This window comes from Aulonocara stuartgranti (genome assembly GCF_965226115.1).
Source record: "Aulonocara stuartgranti genome assembly, chromosome: 6".
NCBI lineage: Eukaryota > Metazoa > Chordata > Actinopteri > Cichliformes > Cichlidae > Aulonocara > Aulonocara stuartgranti.
Window position 1 is genome coordinate 33,404,178 of NC_138944.1, and position 23,503 is coordinate 33,427,680.

At 42.1% G+C, this 23,503-nt stretch overlaps 1 protein-coding gene and 1 long non-coding RNA gene across 3 annotated transcripts in view; one reads left to right on the forward strand and one right to left on the reverse strand.

Moving 5' to 3' along the window:
• Positions 1–23,503, forward strand: part of LOC309708973 (uncharacterized protein) — a 63,456-nt gene that overhangs the window by 20,540 nt on the left and 19,413 nt on the right. The gene's annotated exons all lie outside the window — the stretch shown is intronic.
• Positions 11,359–14,949, reverse strand: LOC309709093. Of its 2 annotated transcripts, XR_014277419.1 has the most exons (6): positions 14,772–14,949; positions 13,179–13,441; positions 12,914–13,085; positions 12,409–12,529; positions 11,978–12,104; positions 11,832–11,883 (listed from the first exon to the last, which is right to left on the reverse strand). It is a non-coding gene; the product is annotated as an uncharacterized lncRNA (long non-coding RNA). The 2 variants fall into 2 exon arrangements; XR_014277418.1 differs by having other exon boundaries at positions 11,359–12,104; positions 14,772–14,942.

Here is a 23,503-nt window from a genome sequence, read left to right on the forward strand (position 1 = left end):
CCGTTTGAGCCTCTTACCCAAACATCAGTCTGTTTGGTGCTCCGATATCTTCAACATCTTACGTAAATTGTACTGCAGTTTTCTCATCCAATAAAATAATATTTACTTCATCAGTTTGTCTTCAGTTTTATGTGAAACATACAAGGATCAAATCTTTTTAGTTTATTTTAGGGATATGGGATATTGTCCTTAAATATAATTAAAGCTTTCAGACAGTGTGTATGAATATTTCTCTGTCAGACAGTCACACAAGTATAAATGATACAAAACAGAAATGTATACCTTGAATTTTAACTGAAATACAATATTTGAGACAACTACATTTTTTGTTTCAAAATTTTTTGTATAGTAAAATCTCAATAATGTAAATCCTATTACATTTGTAACATCACAATGAAATGAGACTCGTTACAAGAGCGACACTAGCAAACTAGTTTACTAGCTAAACTTAGCATAATTGTTGGCTAAAGGGACTCGGTGCATGGTTGTGGTGTTCTCCCAGATGCATCAAACAATACAATTTTCTCTGTTTAAAGTCAAACAAATGATATAAAATAAAGCTCTATTTCCATCGAACATGTCAAACATGAGCTGTCCACCACAGCTGTAGCTGCTTATGGCGCGGTTGCTAGGTAACAGAAACTTTCAGTAGCAATGAGCAATAAACCCTATACTATACAGAGGTAAGAGATCACAATCTTCATATCAGAACTTATATTTAAGTTTCAAAAGTTAAAAACAAAACAAAACAAAAACAAAGAGATGAGATGTTTAAACTGTTTAAGAACTAGTTTTGAAATCATAATACTTTCACTTCACTGCTTTCACAGTCATAGTAACCATGAAACAATTTTAACAAATAAAGAGTTTCGGTTTAACAAGTCTACAAGGTGCCATTGGTGGCTGACGTGTTAAGTAACTTGATAAAGAGTACAAAGGGAATTGAAAAAAAGCACATACTCATAGTGGCTGTTGTGGTGTTTCACAGTTCTTCATATGAAGTCTCAAAATATGTGACCAATCATATCACTAAGTTACTGTTGTCAGAAAAAAACCCACAGTTCGTAGCTTCTTCTGTTCTTTTCTTTGAACTCTCTTTCATAAGTCACACTAGATGTAAAGAAGTGTTATATAGGACAAAGGTAAAGCTTAAATTATCTTACAGACATTGAAATGACAGAACACTGAACACACCCGGACTGGTATGTTCTTAATGTCACTTTATGTTTTTTTAAATTATATTTTAGTTTAATAGGCAGGCAAAACAGACAGGCTAAGAGCAAAGTGCTCTGTTAGGTTGAAGGTCTTTAACATAAGACCGTGTGTGTGAGGAGAGGAATTTTAAATTATATTCTGGATTTAACAGGGAGGCAATGAAAAGAACCAATATTGGAGAAATATGCTCTCTTCCTTTTGGTAGTGCCAGAGCCAGCAAATTGGCCAATGTGACGTGGCGACCCAGTCCTAACGGCAACAGTAGGAGACAAAGCGTGTGATTGGCAGCAGGGCAGAGGTATACCTCTGCCTACATTTGTGAGTAGGGTTTCCACGAGCTGGGCTGGGGTGTGATGGCCCCAGTGAACCGGCCGGTCAGCTGCCGGCTCAGCTGCCGGCCCAGCAGCCAGCCCAGCTGCTTCTGATGCTGGGCCAAATGATGCAGCACTGGCGGCGATGTCCGCATGGCAGGCGACGGCCCAGGACGAGCAGCTGGCTGTTCTGTGGGAACAAGCACCACCAAGCAGCACCAGCACGTCCTGCCCTGCTGTCAGTGATGCTCAACTGGATGGCGGAGGGAGAGGATCCACAGGTTTTCAGGCCACGGTGCTGGCATGTCGCTGGCCGGAGGAGGAGAGGGCGACACAGCTTTTGCCACTGACAGGGGTTTTGAGCCTGTCACCAGCGTCTCGGGGGGTGTTCGAGGTCATCTGCTGGGTGGTGTTGTGGATCGCATGGGCCTCTCCCCGGAGGATGTCAGAGAGATGGCAGTAGGAGGCGCACTGTAGGAGGCGCGTATGCTGAACCTTGTGTTCCTCGAGCAGTTTGTGAAGGGGCTGCCCGAGGCCACTGCCCGCTGGGTCCGCTAGCGGCTGGAGGAGGACTATCCTCCGCCTGTGAGCGCTTTGGCACGAGCGATGTGCCCACGGCAGCACCCGCTGCTTGTTGATAGTAAGAGCAACAAGCGCTTTCACGTCAAAAGTCGTCATAAATAAGCCTCCAATAACACCAGAAAAAGTCGCCAGATTTGTCGCTAGTCGCTTTTTAGAAAAAAAAAAAACGACGCTAAGGGGGGTTTGAAAACTCTCTAAATATAGCGACAAAATCGCTAAGTTGGCAACACTGTTTTCAGGGTATTTAAAAAAATTCAAAACAAAACAAAACCGTGCATCTCAATGTGTATTCTCTGAGCATGCGCAGAATTACGCACAGCTGTCATGTGATCCTGTGATCCTGTGATCGAACAAAGGATCAAAGGCTCAAAGAGCGCTGACGTCAAATTCGCAGCCACGAAAGTCTATAAATACCCCCTCTTCACCGTTGCAAACAGTTTTACTTGGAACATTTTCAGAAACAGCGAGTTGTGTTTAGCAAACCAGAAACCTTTCAGAAAGGGACTATTTTAAAGTTAAATAATTAAGCACACGTATTTTTCTTTCGACACGTTGCATTAAGCTTTTAAAGAAATGTCACGAGAAATAGTCAATAATTCACAGTCTGACAGAGCGATTCCAGCGGAATCAATCGAACTATGTGGGTTAGTGGAGAGAGAAATATCGGAGCCTAGGGACCTTCAAATGAAAATACAAGAACTCCAGTTGGAGTTAAGCACCCTAAAGCGCGAAAAGAAATATTACAAAAAGAATTACTATCGCTTTAAAAATGAGCGTGAACAAATGAGTACAGATGTGCATGACAGGAATGTCCACTTTAGGGAAAGCATGGTTGAGCTTGAAGAAGTGACTCAACAGTCAGATAACATCCAAGCTCTAATTGTTGCAGAGAATAAAAATTTGCAAGCAGAGGTTAGAACCTTTCGGATGATGCTCCATGAATTTCAGGAAAAGGAAGCATCTCTGCTTGAGCAGAACAGCAACATTGTTGCTGAGTTGTCTCAGATTGAAAGGGAGAGAAATGAACAGAAGAAAGAGAACGCACATCTCAAGGAAGCGTTAGTGAGACTTGAGCACCAAGTGGGAGAAGCTCACCATAAAATATCAAAAAAAGAAGAGATAATAGAAAAACAGAATAGAGAAATAGATCACAAGACTGAACAGATAGTTGAGCTGAAAAAAGAAATCTGTACTCTTCAGCGTCGGGTGAGACAGGCTCTGGATGACAAACAGTCACAGGTGGAATCTCTGGAGGCTAAATTGCAGGAACAGGTTAAAACCGTTCAAATGATGCACTGTGACTTTCAGGAAAAGGAAGAATATCTCCTTAAGGAGAACAGCAGCATTGCTGCTGAGATAAACAAATTAAAAACAGCAAACACAAATCTCAAGAAACGTTTACAAAATCTTGAGTATCAAGAAAAGACAACAGAAAGTCTGACACTGCAAATATTTTGGCTGAAAGAAAAAGTCAAAAAGCAAAATTTCAAGATTGTTCATAACGAAGATCTCATAGATGAACTTTATGAACATCTTAAAATGAAAAGAGAAATAATTAATAATCTTCAGGATGAGCTGAGAAGGGAGGAGGAAGAAGAAATATTAGCTGCTGTTCACAACATCACTGGTGAACCTCTGCAGCTGGAGAATCTTGCTCCTGAACCCGAGGAGCTTTTTTTTCCTGCCTTGGATGTGGTGCCGACACAGGAGAATCTTGGTCTTCAACCTGAAGAGCTTGATTGTCCTGTCTCAGAACCATCTCCTGACGTGGCTCCGACTAGTGGTTCATGGCGTCATGGTGCCAAACGCCTACTTAAAATAGGTTTAGGTGTTGCCGCAGTAGGCCTTATTATACCTGCAGCTTACTGGGGCTTTTCAATGCTTAACAGTGATTGCCTATTTAACTCTGTCTATGGCCTCCTTGAGCCATATTGCCACCTTGGTGATGGATTAGTTCCCTTTTAAAGACTAGTAATGATGGACTGCTTTTCATCCACAGTCCAGAAAACCATACGTTGTTCATGTTAGACAACGTGCGCAACATTTAGCTAACTTGTGCTCTCATTTTTCTTTTCTTTTGCCTCTCACCCCCCAACCAGTCGCGACAGATGGCTGCCCCTTCCTGAGCCTGGTTCTGTCAAAGGTTTCTTCCTGTTTAAAGGGAGTTTTTCCTTTCCACTGTGCCTAGTGCTTGCTCACAGGGGATCATTTGATTGTTGGGGTTTAATTTGTTAAAAAACACAACAAATTAGGTGAGGGGTTCACATAATAGAGAGCACGACAAAAACTACAAATTTTTAAAAAATGTGTTAGTTGCAAATCAAAATAAAGACAACAATTTCTGAAAAACATCTCTTACGGCTCTGTTTATTTGCTTAAATGAACACTTGTATTTTTTGTCATAGAAGAATATATACATTGTCTTAAATATCTAATAATTTTAAATTTAGCCCTGCGCTGCATGAGATAAACTGAGATGAGATAAACTGTGGCACAGACGGCTGTCGGCCTGGCGAGGGAGAGTTCCTCTTCAACCTCCAGACGGAACCCAGTTTGTTACTCGCAGCATCGCAAAATTAGACACAGCAATTTCTTAGAGTCTGGTTTAAGTCCTGAAATGACATCTCCTTACCTGTCACGGTTCTGGGTCAGTTTGAGCCAGTATTTTGAGTTGTTATGTTTTGGTGTGTTTTTGCATTATGGATTGTTTTCTTATTCTCTTGTGGTGCTTTTGTTGGTTATGATGATGATGATGATGATGATTATTAATCTATGTTTTAGTTATTCTTGTTTAGGGATTAGTTCTTAGGTTTTGTGTTCTCATGTTTTTTGCTGGTTTAGTTCAGTGTCTAGTCTGTCTCTCTCTGTCCAGTCCGTGTCTTAGTTTAGTGTGTATTGTTTCCTGTTTTATTTTGAAGGATTGTGTTTTATGTCAGTGTGTCCAGCTTCGATCCCCTGACTCGTTAGCCCCAATCTCTCCCAGCTGTGTCTCCCTCCTGTTTTCCATTCCCTGATTACTTCCCTGTGTATATTAGCCCTGTGTTTGCCCTTGCTCAGTGCCGCATCGTACCATCGGATGTGTGTTTTATACTGTGGTCAATATTTTCGTGTTCACTACCCTTGTTCAGTTCATGTTTTAATTTCTCCAGCAATAAAGCTGAGGTTTTGAGTTACAATTCTGTGTGATTGGTTAATCCTACAAGTTTGATGGAAATGAGCTTTTGGTGATAATGAGCAGAGGATGTACCCTCAAATCAATAAACATAATTATACACTCTAATCTTATGCTGACTGTAATTGTAAATAATATTTCACATTCAAGAAAATATCTGGAAAATGAATAGTAAGCTGTAGGGGTTATAGCCTAACATTAGAATCTAAAATATGTGAAAACTTAAACTCATTACACCCTGTTCAAATAATGATTCGTGTCTTATTTGCTCATATTAATATCCTAGCTGGCATATTTTGTACTTTCACTCCCATATGGACCCCATTGAAAACAAGATGGCCTATCTCAAGGGGCTGTCCTTAATGAAGTGGAAATCACAACGTTACAAGTCCAGTGTGGTCTTAACGAGGGTAACACGGCTCAGTTTTTATCAATGTCTGTGATTGCTGGCTGGTCTATTTATAAAGGCTTGTTAACAAATATCCTACAAACACAGAAAATGGAGAAGAAAAAAAAAGGACTCGCAAGCCGAACTGGACTGAGGAGCAAGGTTTGTTGCTGGCCCAGTTGGTGAACGAACATAAAGGTATGTTACGAGGAAAATTTGGCCCAACTGTCACTAGCCAAGGCAAGAGGCGCGCCTGGGACACAATATCAGGATAGCCCAGCGGATCAAACACCATTCCCATCTGCAGCACCTGCTCCGTCAGCACCCCTGCAGGAGAGCAGATTGCAACTCACAATTGATGTGTTTGAAAAACAAAAAGAAGTCCTTTCCCTTCAGGAGGAGTACTACCACCTTAAAATTGAACACCTAAAAAATAAACCATTTACAGATTGTGTTCTTTGTCTTGCATTTAACAATTGCAGGTGATGTGCAGTAAAACTGTGGTAGTTCTTAATACCATCACAAGTTCTCAAAAGACATGGGGCTACAGCTTGCCTGAAATGTAAATTTGTGAAGTTTGCCCTGTAAGGCAGTCCACTCTGGGCTAGGTTCCCCTGTGGAATGTAAATATCTTCTTCACCACCATCCTCATCGTTGTCCTCATCCTCATCGCCATCCTCCAGAGGTTCTGCAATCTGTCTAACCTTGCAAATATTGTGTAATATTGCACAGGCTATGATGACTTTGCTGACTTTTTCAGGCCTCAGCCGCACCTCTCCGTGGAGAACATGAAAGCGCCTCTTAAGCTGGCCTATGCCATGCTCCACCACCGCTCTTGTTGTCTTGTGGGCCCTACAATAGAATACAGAGACCTTTAATTATTTGATGGAAATATTGCACTACTTGGATGCTCTAACATATTGCTTGCATTTCATTTCCATGATTTTTGTATTGTTTGGCTTACCTGTTATAGTTTAGTTGGGGCCCTTGGCATGGCTGGAGGTAAGGTGTAAGGAGCCATGGTTTGCATGGGTAGCCACTGTCCCCTAACAAGTGGCAATTAGCTGGCACATAGCGTCTCTCAAAAAGCTGTCTGATGCCACTCTCGGAGAGCATTCTCGCATCATGTGTGGAGCCTGGCCGTTTAGCCACAATGTCCAAAATCTTACAGGCCGCATTGAAGACTATTTGCACATTGATGCTGTGGAAATTCCTCCTGTTAACAAAGACAGCCTCGTCCTCTGATGGCGCAATTATTCTCACATGTGTTCCATCAATTACACCCACAACGCCAGGGAATCCTGCAATGTCCATAAATGCCCTTTTATGTGTGTGTAAAGTGCGGGCATCCAGCGGGAATGAAACAAATTGTGTCACAATATTAGGTTGTGACAAAGCTGTCAGTGTTTGGGTGATGACTCTGCTGACAGAGGATTGGGACAGACCCAAGTCATCACTGCTGCATTGTTGCATTTTCCCAGTTGCCAAATACCTCAGGGTTGTGATTACTTTCGTCTCCGGTGTAATAGCGTTGTGGCGTCGAGTTGGTGAAGTAATTGCATCTCTAAGGAGATCCACCACAAACATGATTCCTGCACGATCCAATCTGTAGCGTCTCAATAATTCCCAGTCATCCAGTGTTTGCAGGACATCTCTCCTGCCTCTTCTGTTGGCCATTTTGTGCAGCTGCTTAGGGGAACTCCTAAGCCACTAAAAGTCCTCTTCCCTGCTCTTAGCAGATCTCGCCTTAGGAGCCCTTTTAAGCGCTAGGAATCTTGAGGAATAGCTTTTATATTAACTGGGATTGTCGTGTCACTTTTAGGGGAAATTCTAAGAAAACGTCATGACTCTGAGAATTTTCTTAGAATTTGGCCGCTAGGAGCCACTTTTTGCACAAAGATTCTTTAGGGATACGGGCCCTGGTGTCCTGCAGGTTTTAGATGTATCCTTGAACCAACACAGCTGATTCAAATGGCTAAATTACCTCCTCAACATGTCTTGAAGTTCTCCAGGGGGCTGGTAATGAACTAATCATTTGATTCAGGTGTGTTGACCCAGGGTGAGATCTAAAACCTGCAGGACACCGGCCCTCGAGGCCTGGCGTTGCCTACCCCTGATATAGACAGTGCTTGAAGCAGTTATGACCTTCTTGCCATATTGGCAGAATAAGGCTACGTTCACACTGCAGGCGAAAGCGCATCAAATCCGATTTTTTTGACCCTATGCGACCCATATCCGATCATGCTATGACAGTGTGAACGGCGCAAATCCGATATTTTCAAATCCGATCTGGGTCACTTTCGTATGTGGTACTGAATCCGATACATATCCGATGTTTTAGAAAGCGACTGCTGTTTGAACGGTCAAGTCGCATTAAATCCGCCTTTTACGTCACCGACACAAGACTGAAGCCAATTATCAGCGCCCGAGAAGACATCGCGAACGCTTCCTAGCCATCCAGTGTAGATGTCAGTGAAACTGTTGGGAAGACAACGTAAACATTTTATTTGTACTGTATAATCTGCAGATTCTGACAGAAATCTGCAGCTATCCTTTGAAGCACCGCTCCTCTCTTAAACAGCAATAAGGATCATTATTAGGTTATTTACATTATTATGTAAATAACAAAATAACTTAAAGCAAAAATTGGGAAACGTAAAGTCCGAAGTCTTTATATTAACGGCCATCAGTCAAACAATACTGTTTGTTCTTGGTCTAAACAGAGCGCGTTGTGTGTGACATCTTCTTTTGCGCATGCGGGCCGCTTTGAGCGTTCACACTAGAGCGCGTTTGCTGTCGCATTTTATTTGTAGTGTGAACGAGGAGACAAAAATATCGGATTTGATCAAAAAATCGGAATTGAGCATTAAGACCTGCAGTGTGAACGTAGCCTAAATGACCTGGAAGCTGTTGCACTGTCTGCACCTGTAAACTCCAGGACACGTTTACAAACAATTTTCGTTGTTATTTGCGCTGCAGCTGCAGGTTAGGGTGGAGTTACTGTGTGTGTGTTTACAAGTAGTTTTAAACCTTGTGATCCACAAAACAGCATAACAGTAAAAGAAGAATTGACTGCGTTACAGTCAGTGCGGGAGCGGCGGCTTTGCTCGTGCGCGATTCATTTGCAGTTTGGACGCACGTGAACATCTCCTGCCCTGATACACAGCAAAATCGCCAGTGTTAAATTGACACTGTGAGTGTTAAATTTAACACTAGAAAAGTGTCTATATGTGTCCACTCTTTTGAGTGTTAAATTAACACTTTTCAAAGTGTTATATTTTTAACAACGAGCTAGTGTTATTTTAACACTGCACAGAGTTAAAAATTAACACTGAGTAACACTGACCAGTGTCAAAAATATTCTACACTGGTGTTAAGTGTTAAAAATTAACACCGAATAGTGTTGCTGGTACTTTACACTAGCCCTGGTGTTAAAAAATTCAACTCTGAATAGTGTTAATTTTCTAACACTAACACTAGTGTCAGTCAAATCATTAATACCACCAGATTACAATAAACTCCCATTAATCTCTGATATCTCTACTGCTACAATTAACCCCCAACATCCACCCATTACAAAGAAATACAAGACATTAACGTTCCAAAATACTTTGTATTCAGATACACCACAAGTAAACAAGTCATACAAAATTACAGTATGGGACAATGTACATTTTGTCATCAGTGCCATTTGAAAATTGCCTATCATAAGGTCTATAGTACACCAGATCATCTACAGAGATCAGTGCAAAGACATCTAATCCATCCTCAATAACAAATGCATTTAAGTGATCATTGAAATATACTGTTGAGACCTTACAAGTTAGAAGATAAGTATTGAAATCGCTAACAATTATACTGACAATCTTACTGAACAAAGGCATCTCATTTTCAACACCAGAACAAACATACATCCCAACTTGATATTCTGTACCATAACTTTTGACCCAGGAAGTTGTAGAAACAATAGAAGAAACATCAAACATTTTATTCAGTGCTCCTTTTAAGCTGCTGGCCAAGACTTCATTAATGGGGCCGAACTGTAATCTTTTAAAATAAAAATTTTCAAAATGAAAGGCTAATTGATTCTGATGTTTTTTTACTAGTGTTTTTGTGATATTTTTAAAGTTCTTTACAGATCTTTTGAAGAACTTGTGCTTTGCTTCAAATCTCATGCACCACATATGTATGAGTGGCCCAATTTTTCTAATGCAGCGTGGGTAATGGATCATTAGGTGGTGCTTTGGAATCAAATTCCGTTCTGGAAAGAGAGATTTGAAAGCCTTGTGATGATCGGCAATCAGATGTTTCAAATAGCAAGTCATGCCATGAGTTATAATGGGTGAAAAAACAATGTTCACAATTTGAACTAACAAAAGTAGCAAGTTCCAATGTCCATCATTTCTGCAAACGATATCTCCAAAAATCAATGGGCTATTCCGCAAAAGACACCATGACTGCACAGCATTAAGCCCAAGATCTTTGCTGTTGTCATCCAGTTTTAGCCCACCTGGCCTGTTCCTTCTCTGTGCATATCCGTAGTTAAAGCTTATAATTCTCTGTGACAATGAATTCAAGGATATCAAAGAGGTCTTAATCAAGTACTGAAACACAAGCTTTAACTCATACTGCACCACTCCCTCTAGTAGATCATGCATTATGTCTACAGCATAGTTGTCTGAAATATGGAACAGCCGAAGTGAATTGAGTAAACAATTTCTTTTTACACCAAATGTTGAGGCCAAAGCAGGATTTTGTTGAATGGCACCACAGTGTTTGTAATGAAGTTCTTTGGAACGCAGTGTTAAGCCTACATGATCTTCACTAAAAACTGACTGCAACTCTGTCTTATCAGTTAAACAAAATCTACGACAATAGTTTGCACTAAATGATTCAACAAAACCAAAAATGCTATGTAAAGCCAAGTTGTCACCTGTAATCTGAAAAAGCGAACCTCTCACAGGTGTGGCTGAAAAGGGCACTTGCATTCCTTCAGTCTCTAAAATCTTTAGATCATCAACAAGTGGCTTTAGGATAGGATCAAACCCATATTTTTTTAAGTCTTCTGAATGAAAAAGGGCTACAAGATGAATGTTCATCACCACAGAATTTAACTCTGGTGGCAAATTTCTCAAAACAAAATAAATACAACCAAGTTTGTGCACCCCCTTTTTTGAGCCTAAAGGATTAGCAGTTTCAAAATCGTCATAGTAGAGCTGGATCTGGAGAGCATGTTCTTGTTGTGAGAATAAACTGTGATTTTTGAAGTAGGAGCCGTCATTTAAATCTCTGTACAATCCCTCCATGTTTAGTTTTTTTTTCTGGAAACTGCTACAAAGTTCACTGTTTCGAAACATAGATGAAAGGGATCCCATGATAGGAACGTACATGAATTTATCATTGACAGGAACTTGCCTGTATGTCCCTGTTGTTCTATCTTTGCGTACATCAAAACGCACACCAAGAACATGCTCTATGGGTTCAACTATTTTCCATTTTTGCTCAAAATATCTTATCCTTTTAGATTCTGTGTTAAGGCATGAAAATGGATTTTCAAGCTGATCAAAGCAATCCTCAACTTTTTCTAAGGTTTCTCTTGATGTATCAGTTGACAAACAGTCGACAACAGATTGTTTTGCATGTGCATGGATGTCATTAACCAGTTCCTCCAATGAACCAACTAACTGTACAGTACTTTCAGGAACTCCTGATGATTGTACTTGAGCAATAACAGAGCTGCACATGTTCAGTATTTGCCTTTTTTCAACTGGAACCGGTGTAGTTATTGTCATGGGATGAGCCACATTTACAGGCTGTGAAACAGAGGTTCCATCGTTAGGTACAGGCTCAAAATTGTTGATGACCTCAGAGTGAACGCAGTCTCCATGTGCTCGGAATAAGTGCCGCTTGTAACCAGAGTACGTGTGAAAGATAAATGAACATCCAGGCTCTCCACAGGTCAAACGTAAAAACTTTCCTGGGTACAAACCATGCTGGAACTTCAAATGTCTAAATAACACTGAGCAACTTGTGTGGTGTATCTTGCAAATGTAACAGATGAACATTTCCAGTCAAAGTGCTGAATAGTGGATATCTTTAAACCGTACAGTGAAGACTTCCTCTTGTTTCATTGACCCGAGGACTGTCCTTCACGCTGCCAACATCAATGCTATACACTTGATGGTCTGGATGAATGTGTAGAAGTTGTCCAATGCCTTATCAAAGGACACGGCAAATTAAAAAATGTGCCTTGAAAAGTTTTGCCTTGTCAAAACCTGCATCTCCCATCTGTGTCACACAGGGAATGACCTTTTGATCTAGGACAATGTAGAAACTTTGGGTAGAAACTTTGGATGATGTTCTTTCTTTCTCCAACCCACAGGACGAATGGCTGAGTGGGGCCAGCCTTAAGAAAAGCCTCTGTGCTACCTCCCACCTGAGGGAGAGAAAGAAACCAAGTGATTCACATTAAACAAAATTGATAATCTGATGTTGAGGCATTGCTGTTTGAAATTATGACAATATTAAAATGTTTCACTCTGCGCGCACAATTATTTTTGTTTCAATGTGTACATTTAGTTTTAATAGAAACAATGACATGTCAGTCCTGCAACACCAAGCTTGTCTGGGATAGATACATCTGCTGCAGGTTGGATCACCTTGCCATCTTAAAATATCAGCCGTTGATAATTTGCATCTGTTCTCATCAAAAGAGAAATATACAATTCTAAAAAGCCTACCTTGATGAATTTCATTAGGTGGTGAGCAGCATCTGATGTGCTAATCTTTGAAGACGTCCTTCCCTTAGATGATGGAGTGAAGTGAAGCAGCAAAAGAGGGCAGCCGCCTCGCAGTCCCAAACTACAGAATAGAAATTAAGATCATCACAATTACTGTCATTTAAAGGACCACAGCAGTCATTTTTCCACGTTATGTAATACCATGATGACATTTTAGACACCTGATAATTTTTCTAATAAGGCAGTTTTCCAGCGCCTTGGTATAAAAATTCATTTCTAGAGACTTAAAATCTTCTGGCCACCAAGTGAAGTAGATATCGAGTCATAACAATAGTAAGATTATGTAACTTTTTTTGTGTTCAAACTACATTAAATGTCATTTCAGGTTTAACATGTTTGTAAGCTTGTTTTCATACCATACAGAAATGAGTGATATATTGTGTTGTGGGAATTAAGCAAATGCTGTAAAGGCATGCAAAATCTACCATTTCCAACTTACACTTACCAGCCTCGTTAGAGTAACGCTGTGCAGAAATGAGCAGCTCATCCAATTCTGTACTCTGGGACAGATTTTTGCAATCTTTGATGATCCTTGGCTTGAAGAATGTTGGCCACTTTGCAAGGAACTTACCAGACACTTCCTCCCCAAAAAACAGCATTGTGAAGTCTTGGTCAATCTTAAACACAAAGTGTAACAACAGAAACAACACATTAACAAGAAAACAAACAAAGGAACCACAAAGCAGTCATTAAATTATTTTATGCCTTACCAAGCCAGGTGTATCCAGAAATCTTGGGAAAAGGTCCAGGACAGTAGAAGCTATGGCAGGTTCTTGAACCACTTTTTGCCTATGTTGAAATGTCACCTTCATGTTGTCTTTGACATGCTTCATGTCAGTTGAGTGCCTCTTCCTTGCATTTATCACCTGACAACGGCCTCACATTTGAACACAAGTTGCGAAGAGTCTTGGGGCTGTCTTGAAAAGCTGACTTTGATTAGTTCATCTCTTCTCGGGAACCAGCATATCACCACCTGCCAAGAGTAAAATAAGGTCCAGCATATAACACCATTTCTTTGCAAAATATCTAGCATGTCTAGTCCCTTTAGACTGAGTTAAAATTAATTTTGTTAAGAAAAACATCCTTGATCCATTTTTTAAGTAGTACAAGCTGTGTAACATGACTGCAATACAGTATTCTCTCAACTATCACAGGGGTTAGTAGGAACCATATTTCTATTTTATTATTTTTTATATATTTTAAGCGATAAAAACCCTCCCCACAAATATTCCTGACAATGTAGCGTTTGGTTTGTTCGTTTTTAAATTTCAAATATTGTATAACAAGACAAAACTGCAAATATGAACGCATCCCCCCCTCTCCCTCTTAACTAACCGATGCCTTTAATTGAACTACCAAATTAACACAATGGTCCTCTCTTTCTGGTCAGACACTTTGCAGCACTTCTGCTGTAATTTTATTCATATTTAACAAAATAAAAATGCAGAAATAAGTGTACACATTAGTTTTTGACTCTCACTGAACTAACAAAGCCAATCCCTCCACATGTTTGTACTCTCTTGTTACCTCGGCCAGGTCCGCGGCTCTGAACCGTGGTAATGACACCTCTGGCCAATACGCTGGGTTGTCGGGCTTGTAGCTTTACTGTCAGCGAACACAGTGTACAGTCGAATCTTAACAGCTTTCTTACAACCAGGCACTCATTTTGGCGGCAGTGGTTATTATTATACTTACATGCTCTCTTCTTCCATTTCTCATCGGTAACAGCTCTTACTTTCTCCCTCTCTCGCGCTCAAACACACAACGGGAGGGGCAGTTCCACACGTTCTCCCCGCAGCACGGACTACACTACCCATGAGGGCCGGTAACACTCTGCCCTCATTGCCTTTATATTAAATCATTTTTGGCTAATGACAAAAAAAAAGTCACTTTAAGGGCCAAATTGCATTATACTTCTTCACCTCACCTGACGTGGGCCGCAAGTGGCCTTTGGGCCACGAGTGGCCTCTGGGCCGTGAGTTTGAGACCACTGACCCTAAGGCTTTGGCAGTTTAATTCGAAAATAAATAAAAGGCATTTAATAAAAACTGTGAAATATATTAACATGTAATATTCATTACAGTCTGCCAATAGCCAGATTATGCTAAATGAATATTAGGAAAGAAACTGGTACTTTGCAGAGTTCTAGCTAGCAGTAGCCCAGCTTAACAAAAACAGTTAAAATTCAAATATGACACTTAAAGATGATGTATTTTGATATAAATACTATTTCTTTTACTAGTTATCATGTTACTTGTTCTAACATCAATCTAAAACTTAATATTTAACCGAATAAAACTTACCGCATCAGCAAGAAAAAATGGCGACCGAAGATTCTGGATTGCGAAGCTCCACAGGAAATGAAGGTGTGGTCTAATTTAACACCCACAGTGTTAAAATGCAGTAACGACTAAAATCTACACTTACACTTTTCAGGAATCAACTCCCGATGTGTTATTTTAACTCGATTAAGTGTTGAACTAACTCGGAACTCTGTTGAAATCTACTAACACTGAAAAATCAACACTGGCATTTTTGCTGTGTACTATTGGCCTGCCAACCTCACCGCAGCCATGATGTTGGCGGAGGATCACCTGGCCGTCGGACCAGAGGCTGTACGGTGGAGCGTCCAGCCCATGGAAGACCAGTTACAGGCACCGGCAGCTCAGAAAAGAGGCAGGGGCCCCATAAATGGTAAATGGTCTGTATTTATATAGCGCTTTACTAGTCCCTAAGGACCCCAAAGCGCTTTACATATCCAGTCATCCACCCATTCACACACACATTCACACACTGGTGATGGCAAGCTACATTGTAGCCACAGCCACCCTGGGGCGCACTGACAGAGGCGAGGCTGCCGGAAACTGGCGCTACCAGGCCCTCTGACCACCACCAGTAGGCAACGGGTAAAGAGTACTGACATTGGAGTCCCACAAACCCCTTCGCACCGCTGCTTCAGGCCAGGGGCCCAGAAGACGTGGCTGGGGCTCCAGCACCCACCCCCGGTCTGGGAGGGACGTACCACATTTCGGTAAGGTGTCAAGGGGGTATACGCCACGCCTTGGGGGACATGGGCTGCACACCGAGCCTGGTCCACCAAAGCTTTGTTCCGCCCGGGGCGTTGTTTGAGTGGGTGGAGGTAAGATGTGTGCATGGGGACATGGGAAGGTGCCCCACGCCTCCACGGGATTTTCTCACTTTGTACGGCAGACAGCCTGATTAAAAAAAAATGGGGGGAAGGGTCGAGTCCTGCAAAAAAAATGAGATTCAGTACATGCTGGACCTGAGAGCAAAACTGCACGGGTTGGGGAGGCTTTCATGGGATAATTTGCTCCAGGCTCAGCAGCGTCAACAGAGCCTGTGTAACAGAGGGGCTAAACTCAGGTTTGAGCCTGGTCAAGGAGAGACATGAGTTTGGGTGGGAGTTGCCAGAGTCCATCATTCCCACCTCCCTCCATTGTGATAACCATCTTACATCCCACACAGTGCAGAGAGCGGATGTTGCTGCTTTACAACAGAGCTTTGCAGGCGCGTTCTCCCCCCTGCCCAGCCAAACATCTTTCATTGAGCATCGTATTGAAATGCATCCTGGCATGATGTTGCGTTCATGGCCCTAAAGGCTTCCTGAACATAAAAGACAAATTCTTCAGAAGGACATGGCCGACATGCTGAAAATGGGAGTAATAGAAGAGTTGCACAGCGCCTGGTGTAGTCCCATAGTTTTCGTGGTGAAGAAAGATGGTTCTATGCGGTTCTGTGTTGACTATCACAAGGTGAATGAGGTGTCACAGTTTGATGGGTACCCAATGACCCAGGTTGATGAGCACCTAGACCAGTTGGGCACTGCTCGCTTTGGGCTACTGGCAGATTCCCTTGTCTGCAAAGTCCCGGGAAAAATGGCCTTCTCCACTCTGTATGGTTTGTACCAATTTGTCATATTTCCGTTTGGCATGTTTAGAGCCCCGGCCACCTTTCAGCGCCTTATGGACCAGGTGCTGCTGCCGCACGCTGCATATGCTGTTGCCTACCTAGATAATGTGATCTGCCATAGTGACAGCTAGGAGGAGCATGTGCAGCGGGTGGCCGCGATCCTGGATTCCCTGAGGAGGGTGGGGCTCACAGCCTACCTAAATAAGTGTGCGGTTGGACAGAGGGAGGTACAGTATCTGGAGTACCACTTGGAGGGTGGGCAGGTGCATCCACAGGTGGAGAAAACAGCAGCGATTGCATCCTGCCTGCGCCCCAAGTCCAAAATGGAGGTGAGGCGGTTCCTGGGGCTAGCCCCTTGACCGATCTCACCCGGAAGGTGCCCCCGATCTAGACCAGTGACGGAGCAGTGCCAGGTGGTGCTTGTGCAGCTAAAACAGGCTCTCTGTGGGGAGCTGCTGCCGTTCACGCCTAACTTTTCCCTCCCTTTTTGTCTGAAGACAGATGACTCAAAGAGGCCTGGGGGCCGTTTTGTCCCAGCAGGTAGGGGGAGCCGACCGCTCAGTTCTGTACATCAGCCGGAAGCTGACGGATCAGGAGTGCCGGTATAGCACTGTCGAGAAGAAATGTTTGGAGATCCAGTGGCCGGTCGACTCCCTTTGCTACTACCTCCTGGGGCACCCATTCCCCCTCTGCTCAGAGCATGCATGGCTGCATTAAGAGGCTCTAATACCTGTGTCTCATTCTCGCGGCCCATGTCACCTCTACTTGTGGCCCGCATAAAGACGTGAAGAAATATTTTTCTAAATTATTATTCAAAAAATGATTTACTATGATGGCATAGCCCTAAAGAATATAGACTCACGGGCAGTGTAGTCGGTGATGCCAGCAGAATGGACTGCCATTCTGCTGGCAGCACGACTCTCCTATTTCTCCCTCCCTCCCCCTCTGAGCACGAGGGAGAAAAAGGAGAGTCCAAAAGTACGAGTTGTCACCAGAGATGGGCAGTAACGCGTTACCGGTAACACGTTACTGTAAATCCAATTACTTTTTTTAAAAGTAATGTGTAAAGTAAGGGATTGCTATTGCAAAAAAGATAATTAGATTATGGTTACATTCCCGTAAGCACGCTGCGTTACTACGTTACTAAACCGTGATTTTGTTTGCAAGAGTGTCTCATGACAATGACGTAACCGAATGCGACGTTCGTGGCAACAGCTGTGTGCAGTTCAACAGTGGATAATATATAGAGCGTGGGAGAGAGTATGACCATGCAGCGTTTAAAGCGTGGAAGTACTGACATTACTTTGATTTTGATTCTGTAAAAAGTGACAAAAACATTAGCATCCGCTGTAAACTCTGCGTGGGAAGAAACCTCTTTTTTACAGTGAAAAAAACCCCTAAACGTTTGAGCAAGCACCGAGTACGCTGCCACGGGAATGTGAAATTCACAGAGAAACTCCCGGATCCTTCCACTGACATGACTGCTGCAGCACCGGGCAAACCTCTGCCTGCCCTACTCCTGCTAAACAGGTGAAAATGGATTTAAAAGCAACAGGACTGCATAGTCTTTGATTTTATTTGTTTTCTGCTGTGTTCTACTTGCATCTATTTGAAAGTGTGAGTGTAAACACAAAAAACAATTTTATTTTATATGCTGGAATATTCAGGAAATAGGTTTAAATGTTAAACTTATTTCTTCCAGTCAGAGAATATTGCATATAATTAAATTTTTCCTTGATGCATACGGTTAAAATATTAAAACTAATAAAAAGTTTTTAAAACAGACTTTTTCATTTGGTTACATTTTATATGATGGATTATGCAGAAAAAGTAGAATTGGGCTGAAAGACCTATTGCTTTATTACCTATTCAGGTTTTAAATCATGTTTTTAAAAAGTGACTAAGTAACTAATTACTTTTGAAAATAAGTAATCAGTAAAGTAACAGGATTACTTTTTTGGGGAATTAATCAATAATTAGTTACCGATTACTTTTTTCAAGTAGCTTGACCAACACTGGTTGTCACCAACCAGAAACGGGAGCTGGAAGCATGTAAATATAATAATAACCACTACAGCCAAAAAGAGTGCCTGACGAGCCCAGTTGTAAGTAAGCTATTAACACTTGACTGTACACTGTGTTCGTGTTTTCCTCCGAAACAATAAGTTGCTTTGGAGCAGCCTTTCAACGCCTCTCTCTGTCTCTCGCTAGCAAAGTTGACCCAGTTTTTGGCTACGAGCCCGACACGGAACCCGTAGCCAAAAACTTACTACGGTCTGAGCTGCGGACCTGTGAATGATGGTTTTTTTGTTTATTTTTTTATCAGTGGAAAGAAATTTGTTTTCTGTGAAGAGAATAGGGATAGGATGTGGTTTGAACTTTTAGCGTGTATTTGTGGTTTTCTTGCTTCTGACTCGGAGAGAGGCAAAAAGAAAGTGAGAAGAGAGTGTCATCTTTCTTACATTTTTCTTGTCCTGAACTAAAGACCCCCTAAAGATCCTCTAATCACATGAGCCATGGTGTGAAAATGGGTGTAGGTCACAATCAGCCAAGGTTTCAGGTGAGCTCATTGTGAAACCTGGCCCCACCCTATCGTGTGATTTCCTGAGGTCAGATGGCCCAGGATGTGAGTGGGCGTTATGGCATCTGGGAAGGGATCTCAAACCTGGATTATACAGTGGGGCAAAAAAGTATTTAGTCAGCCACCGATTGTGCAAGTTCCCCCACTTAAAATGATGACAGAGGTCAGTATTTTGCACCAGAGGTACACTTCAACTGTGAGAGACAGAATGTGAAAAAAAAAATCCATGAATCCACATGGTAGGATTTGTAAAGAATTTATTTGTAAATTAGGGTGGAAAATAAGTATTTGGTCACCTCAAACAAGGAAAATCTCTGGCTCTCACAGACCTGTAACGTCTTCTGTAAGAAGCTTTTCTGTCCCCCACTCGTTACCTGTATGAATGGCACCTGTTTGAACTCATCATCTGTATAAAAGACACCTGTCCACAGCCTCAAACAGTCAGACTCCAAACTCCGCCATGGCCAAGACCAAAGAGCTTTCGAAGGACACCAGGAAAAGTATTGTAGACCTGCACCAGACTGGGAAGATTGAATCTACAATAGGCAAGCAGCTTGGTGTGAAAAAATCAACTGTGGGAGCAATCATCAGAAAATGGAAGACATACAAGACCACTGATAATCTCCCTCGATCTGGGGCTCCACGCAAGATCTCATCCGTGGGGTCAAAATGATCATGAGAACGGTGAGCAAAGATCCCAGAACCACACGGGGGGACCTGGTGAATGACCTGCAGAGAGCTGGGACCAAAGTAACAAAGGTCACCATCAGTAACACACTACAACGGCAGGGAATCAAATCCCGCAGTGCCAGACGTGTTCCGCTGCTGAAGCCAGTGCATGTCCAGGCCCGTCTGAAGTTTGCCAGAGAGCACATGGATGATACAGCAGAGGATTGGGAGAATGTCATGTGGTCAGATGAAACCAAAGTAGAACTTTTTGGTATAAACTCAACTCGTCGTGTTTGGAGGAAGAAGAATACTGAGTTGCATCCCAAGAACACCATACCTACTGTGAAACATGGGGGTGGAAACATCATGCTATGGGGCTGTTTTTCTGCCAAGGGGACAGGACGACTGATCCGTGTTAAGGACAGAATGAATGGGGCCATGTATCGTGAGATTTTGAGCCAAAACCTCCTTCCATCAGTGAGAACTTTGAAGATGAAACGAGGCTGGGTCTTCCAACATGACAATGATCCAAAACACACCGCCCAGGCAACAAAGGAGTGGCTCCGTAAGAAGCATTTGAAAGTCCTGGAGTGGCCTAGCCAGTCTCCAGACCTCAACCCCATAGAAAATCTGTGGCGGGAGTTGAAAGTCCGTGTTGCTCGGCGACAGCCCCAAAACATCACTGCTCTCGAGAAGATCTGCATGGAGGAATGGGTCAAAATACCAGCTACTGTGTGTGCAAACCTGGTAAAGACCTATAGTAAACGTTTGACCTCTGTTATTGCCAACAAAGGTTATGTTACAAAGTATTGGGTTGTATTTTTGTTATTGACCAAATACTTATTTTCCACCCTAATTTACGAATAAATTCTTTACAAATCCTACCATGTGGATTCATGGATTATTTTTTCACATTCTGTCTCTCACAGTTGAAGTGTACCTCTGGTGCAAATTACTGACCTCTGTCATCATTTTAGGTGGGGGAACTTGCACAATCGGTGGCTGACTAAATACTTTTTTGCCCCACTGTAGATGGCAGACAGTTGGTGTCGTAAACCCCCGCTTTTGTTCAAAGATGGTCGCTCACAGTGGACATAAATGGCTTCTTTTACTCCTCTTTTCAAACCATCTGTCCTCCCAAAATATGTACATTGGGATCCTCGAAAGAGTGACCTTTGTCCTTTAGATGCAGATGGACTGCTGAGTCTTGTCCTGTGGAGGTGGCTCTTCTATGTTGTGCCATGCGCTTATGAAGTGGCTGTTTGGGCTCTCCGATGTAGAGGTCTGGGCATTCCTCGCTGCACTGTACAGCATACACCACATAGTTAAGTTTGTGTTTAGAAGTTTTGTCTTTGGGATGAACCAGTTTCTGTCTGAGTGTGTTGCTGGCTCTGAAGCACACTGGGATGTCGTGCTTGGAGAAGATTCTCCTGAGTTTTTCTGATACACCGGCTACATAGGGGATGACAATGTTGTTGTGTTTGTCTTTCTTATCCTCCCTAGTGGGTGTCTGATCTTCTTTTCTGTGCCTCTTTGCTGACTTGATGAAAGCCCATCTAGGATAACTGCATGTTTTAAGTGCTTCCTTTACATGTGTGTGTTCCTTCTTTTTCCCTTCAGGCTTAGAGGGAACATTCTCTGCCCGGGTCCTGATTACTCCAAGTTTGTGTTGCAGAGGGTGGTGGGAGTCAAAGAGGAGGTAATGGTCCGTGTGTGTGGGTCAGCATATTTCACAAAATTGTTGCTTGGATGGACAGGCCTGCAATCATACCTATAAAAAGAGTAGAGAAGTGGACTCAGCACAGCCCTGGGGTACACCAGTGCTCAGACTCAGTGTTGTGGATTTTATTATGACATATATACCTGTATACACTAGACATGTAATCATAGTTGCTTTCATAAATTGTGTGTAATCATATATACTCATATAGACTATGCATATTTACAGCGAAGTGTTTATAGAGTGGAGGCACTTTGTTAAACATTTCCTGTATGTTCAAATCACATGACCCATATATTTAGGTCATATATATCTCCCACTATATTATTGAAAAAGTTGTGGCACTTGTTGTATGAGCACATGTTGATTAATATCAATGGCCAACTGTGACTAGTCCAACAAAGGGTTAATTCAGCTTGGCACTTCTAAAGGATGTGCATAGGACCCTTCTCAGCATGCAGCTGCATTTAACTGTGCAGCAGAAGCATGCAGCGGTGTTTAACAGGATTTGGCCTTTCAATGGCTGTACAAAAGATGGCTGTAAAGCAAAGGCCTGCAGCCCTTTCTGGGGCTGTAAGATAAAAGCATACAGCCCCTTAAATGGCTGTAACACAAAAGCATGAATGATTGTAAAGCCGAAGTGTACAGCCCTTTTAATATCTATGTAAGACAAAAAACCTGGCCTTTACAGGGCATGTACCAGGGATTCTAGTTCTCGCCTGAAACACCAGAAGGCGAACAAGTAAACCCCCACTCAGCATGGATAGCGGTTTACGTCTGGCATGCAGGCCCAACAATATTGTTGAATGGATTAACTGATTAACTGCATTTCTGCAGACTTTCAGACTCACTTTGGCCATGAAACTGTCAAAGGGACCCAGTGCAATGATGGATGAGAGACTGGTTTGCAAGTTATGGTGTAGGGTCGTGTATATCATAAGTGGAAGATGAAAAGAAAACACAATGGATGAAAGGATACCCAACGACAGGAGGGGGGATCACTGTCCCTGTATAAGATGACTCTGATATGCACTGGGGCTCTCTCTTTTTTTCCTGCTGCTTCTTTCCTGTCTGTCTTTGTGTGCGTTTTCTGTTTGTGCTTTAAGGCTCTGCACTCCGGGGTTGCTTCGCTTTTTGTTTGCTTGCTTTCTATGTGATATTTCTGCTTTTAAATGTACTGTTCTGCTGTTCATATGACAATGTTTAATAAACCCTGTTCTAAGAATTCTATGCATTTTCCAGAGAATTATTATGAGTGATTTGATTTTAACCTCTGGGTGGTCTTGGGTCGATTTGTGCCATTTTTCATTGTTCGTATACACGCCATTTGCCCTGTGTTGAACGGAATATAGCCAACTTTTCCAAAAAAAAGTCTGGTTACATATATTTCAAAATTCCAGTCTGACTCCCTTAAATTAGCTTCAGTGGCTGAGCTACAGATAAACTTACACTATTGGTCCTAGTGGTCGATTTGTGCCCCATTGAAACCCATTATAAACGCTATTTCCCATTCCACGGTCATTACAACCAAATAATGGGCCATCTTCCGAATGTTGGTGGTACTCGGGAGTCCGGGCCTTGGAATTGTATCTTTTGGGAAATATTTGATTTCTTTGTTTTTTGGGGCTAAAAAAACAGTGCGGCCATGTGACGAAACCGGGATATAAAGGGTTAAAATCCGCGAAATGTAATTAAAACTTGATATGAATATTTCAAGGAGAAGTAGGTCTAAAAGATTGGCTAATTTAAAGTGGAAAAAAATATTAATATATAGATATTTTATGGCACTTTTCATGGCGTGGTCGATTTGTGGCTCTAAGCCCAATAGTGTATGCATTTTTCTAGGACCCCCCAGAGGTTAATTGGATGTGAAAAGTTTGGCCTCCACAGCGTTGGTGGGAGGTTATCATATTGGCTTCAAAATTTGCGACCCAACACCAGAGGATATGTGATCACTGACTTTCACTGTTGTGGATCCATAAACCGATGCCATAAGAGTGTCAGCACAGAACCTTGTGAAACCCCATGATGAACTTTTTGTGTTTAAGTTCTATGAAACAACTGGAATCTGTCTGAAAGGTTTGAATGCAGAGGATTTCAGTACAGGAATAAACAAAGAGCTGCTTCACATCAAA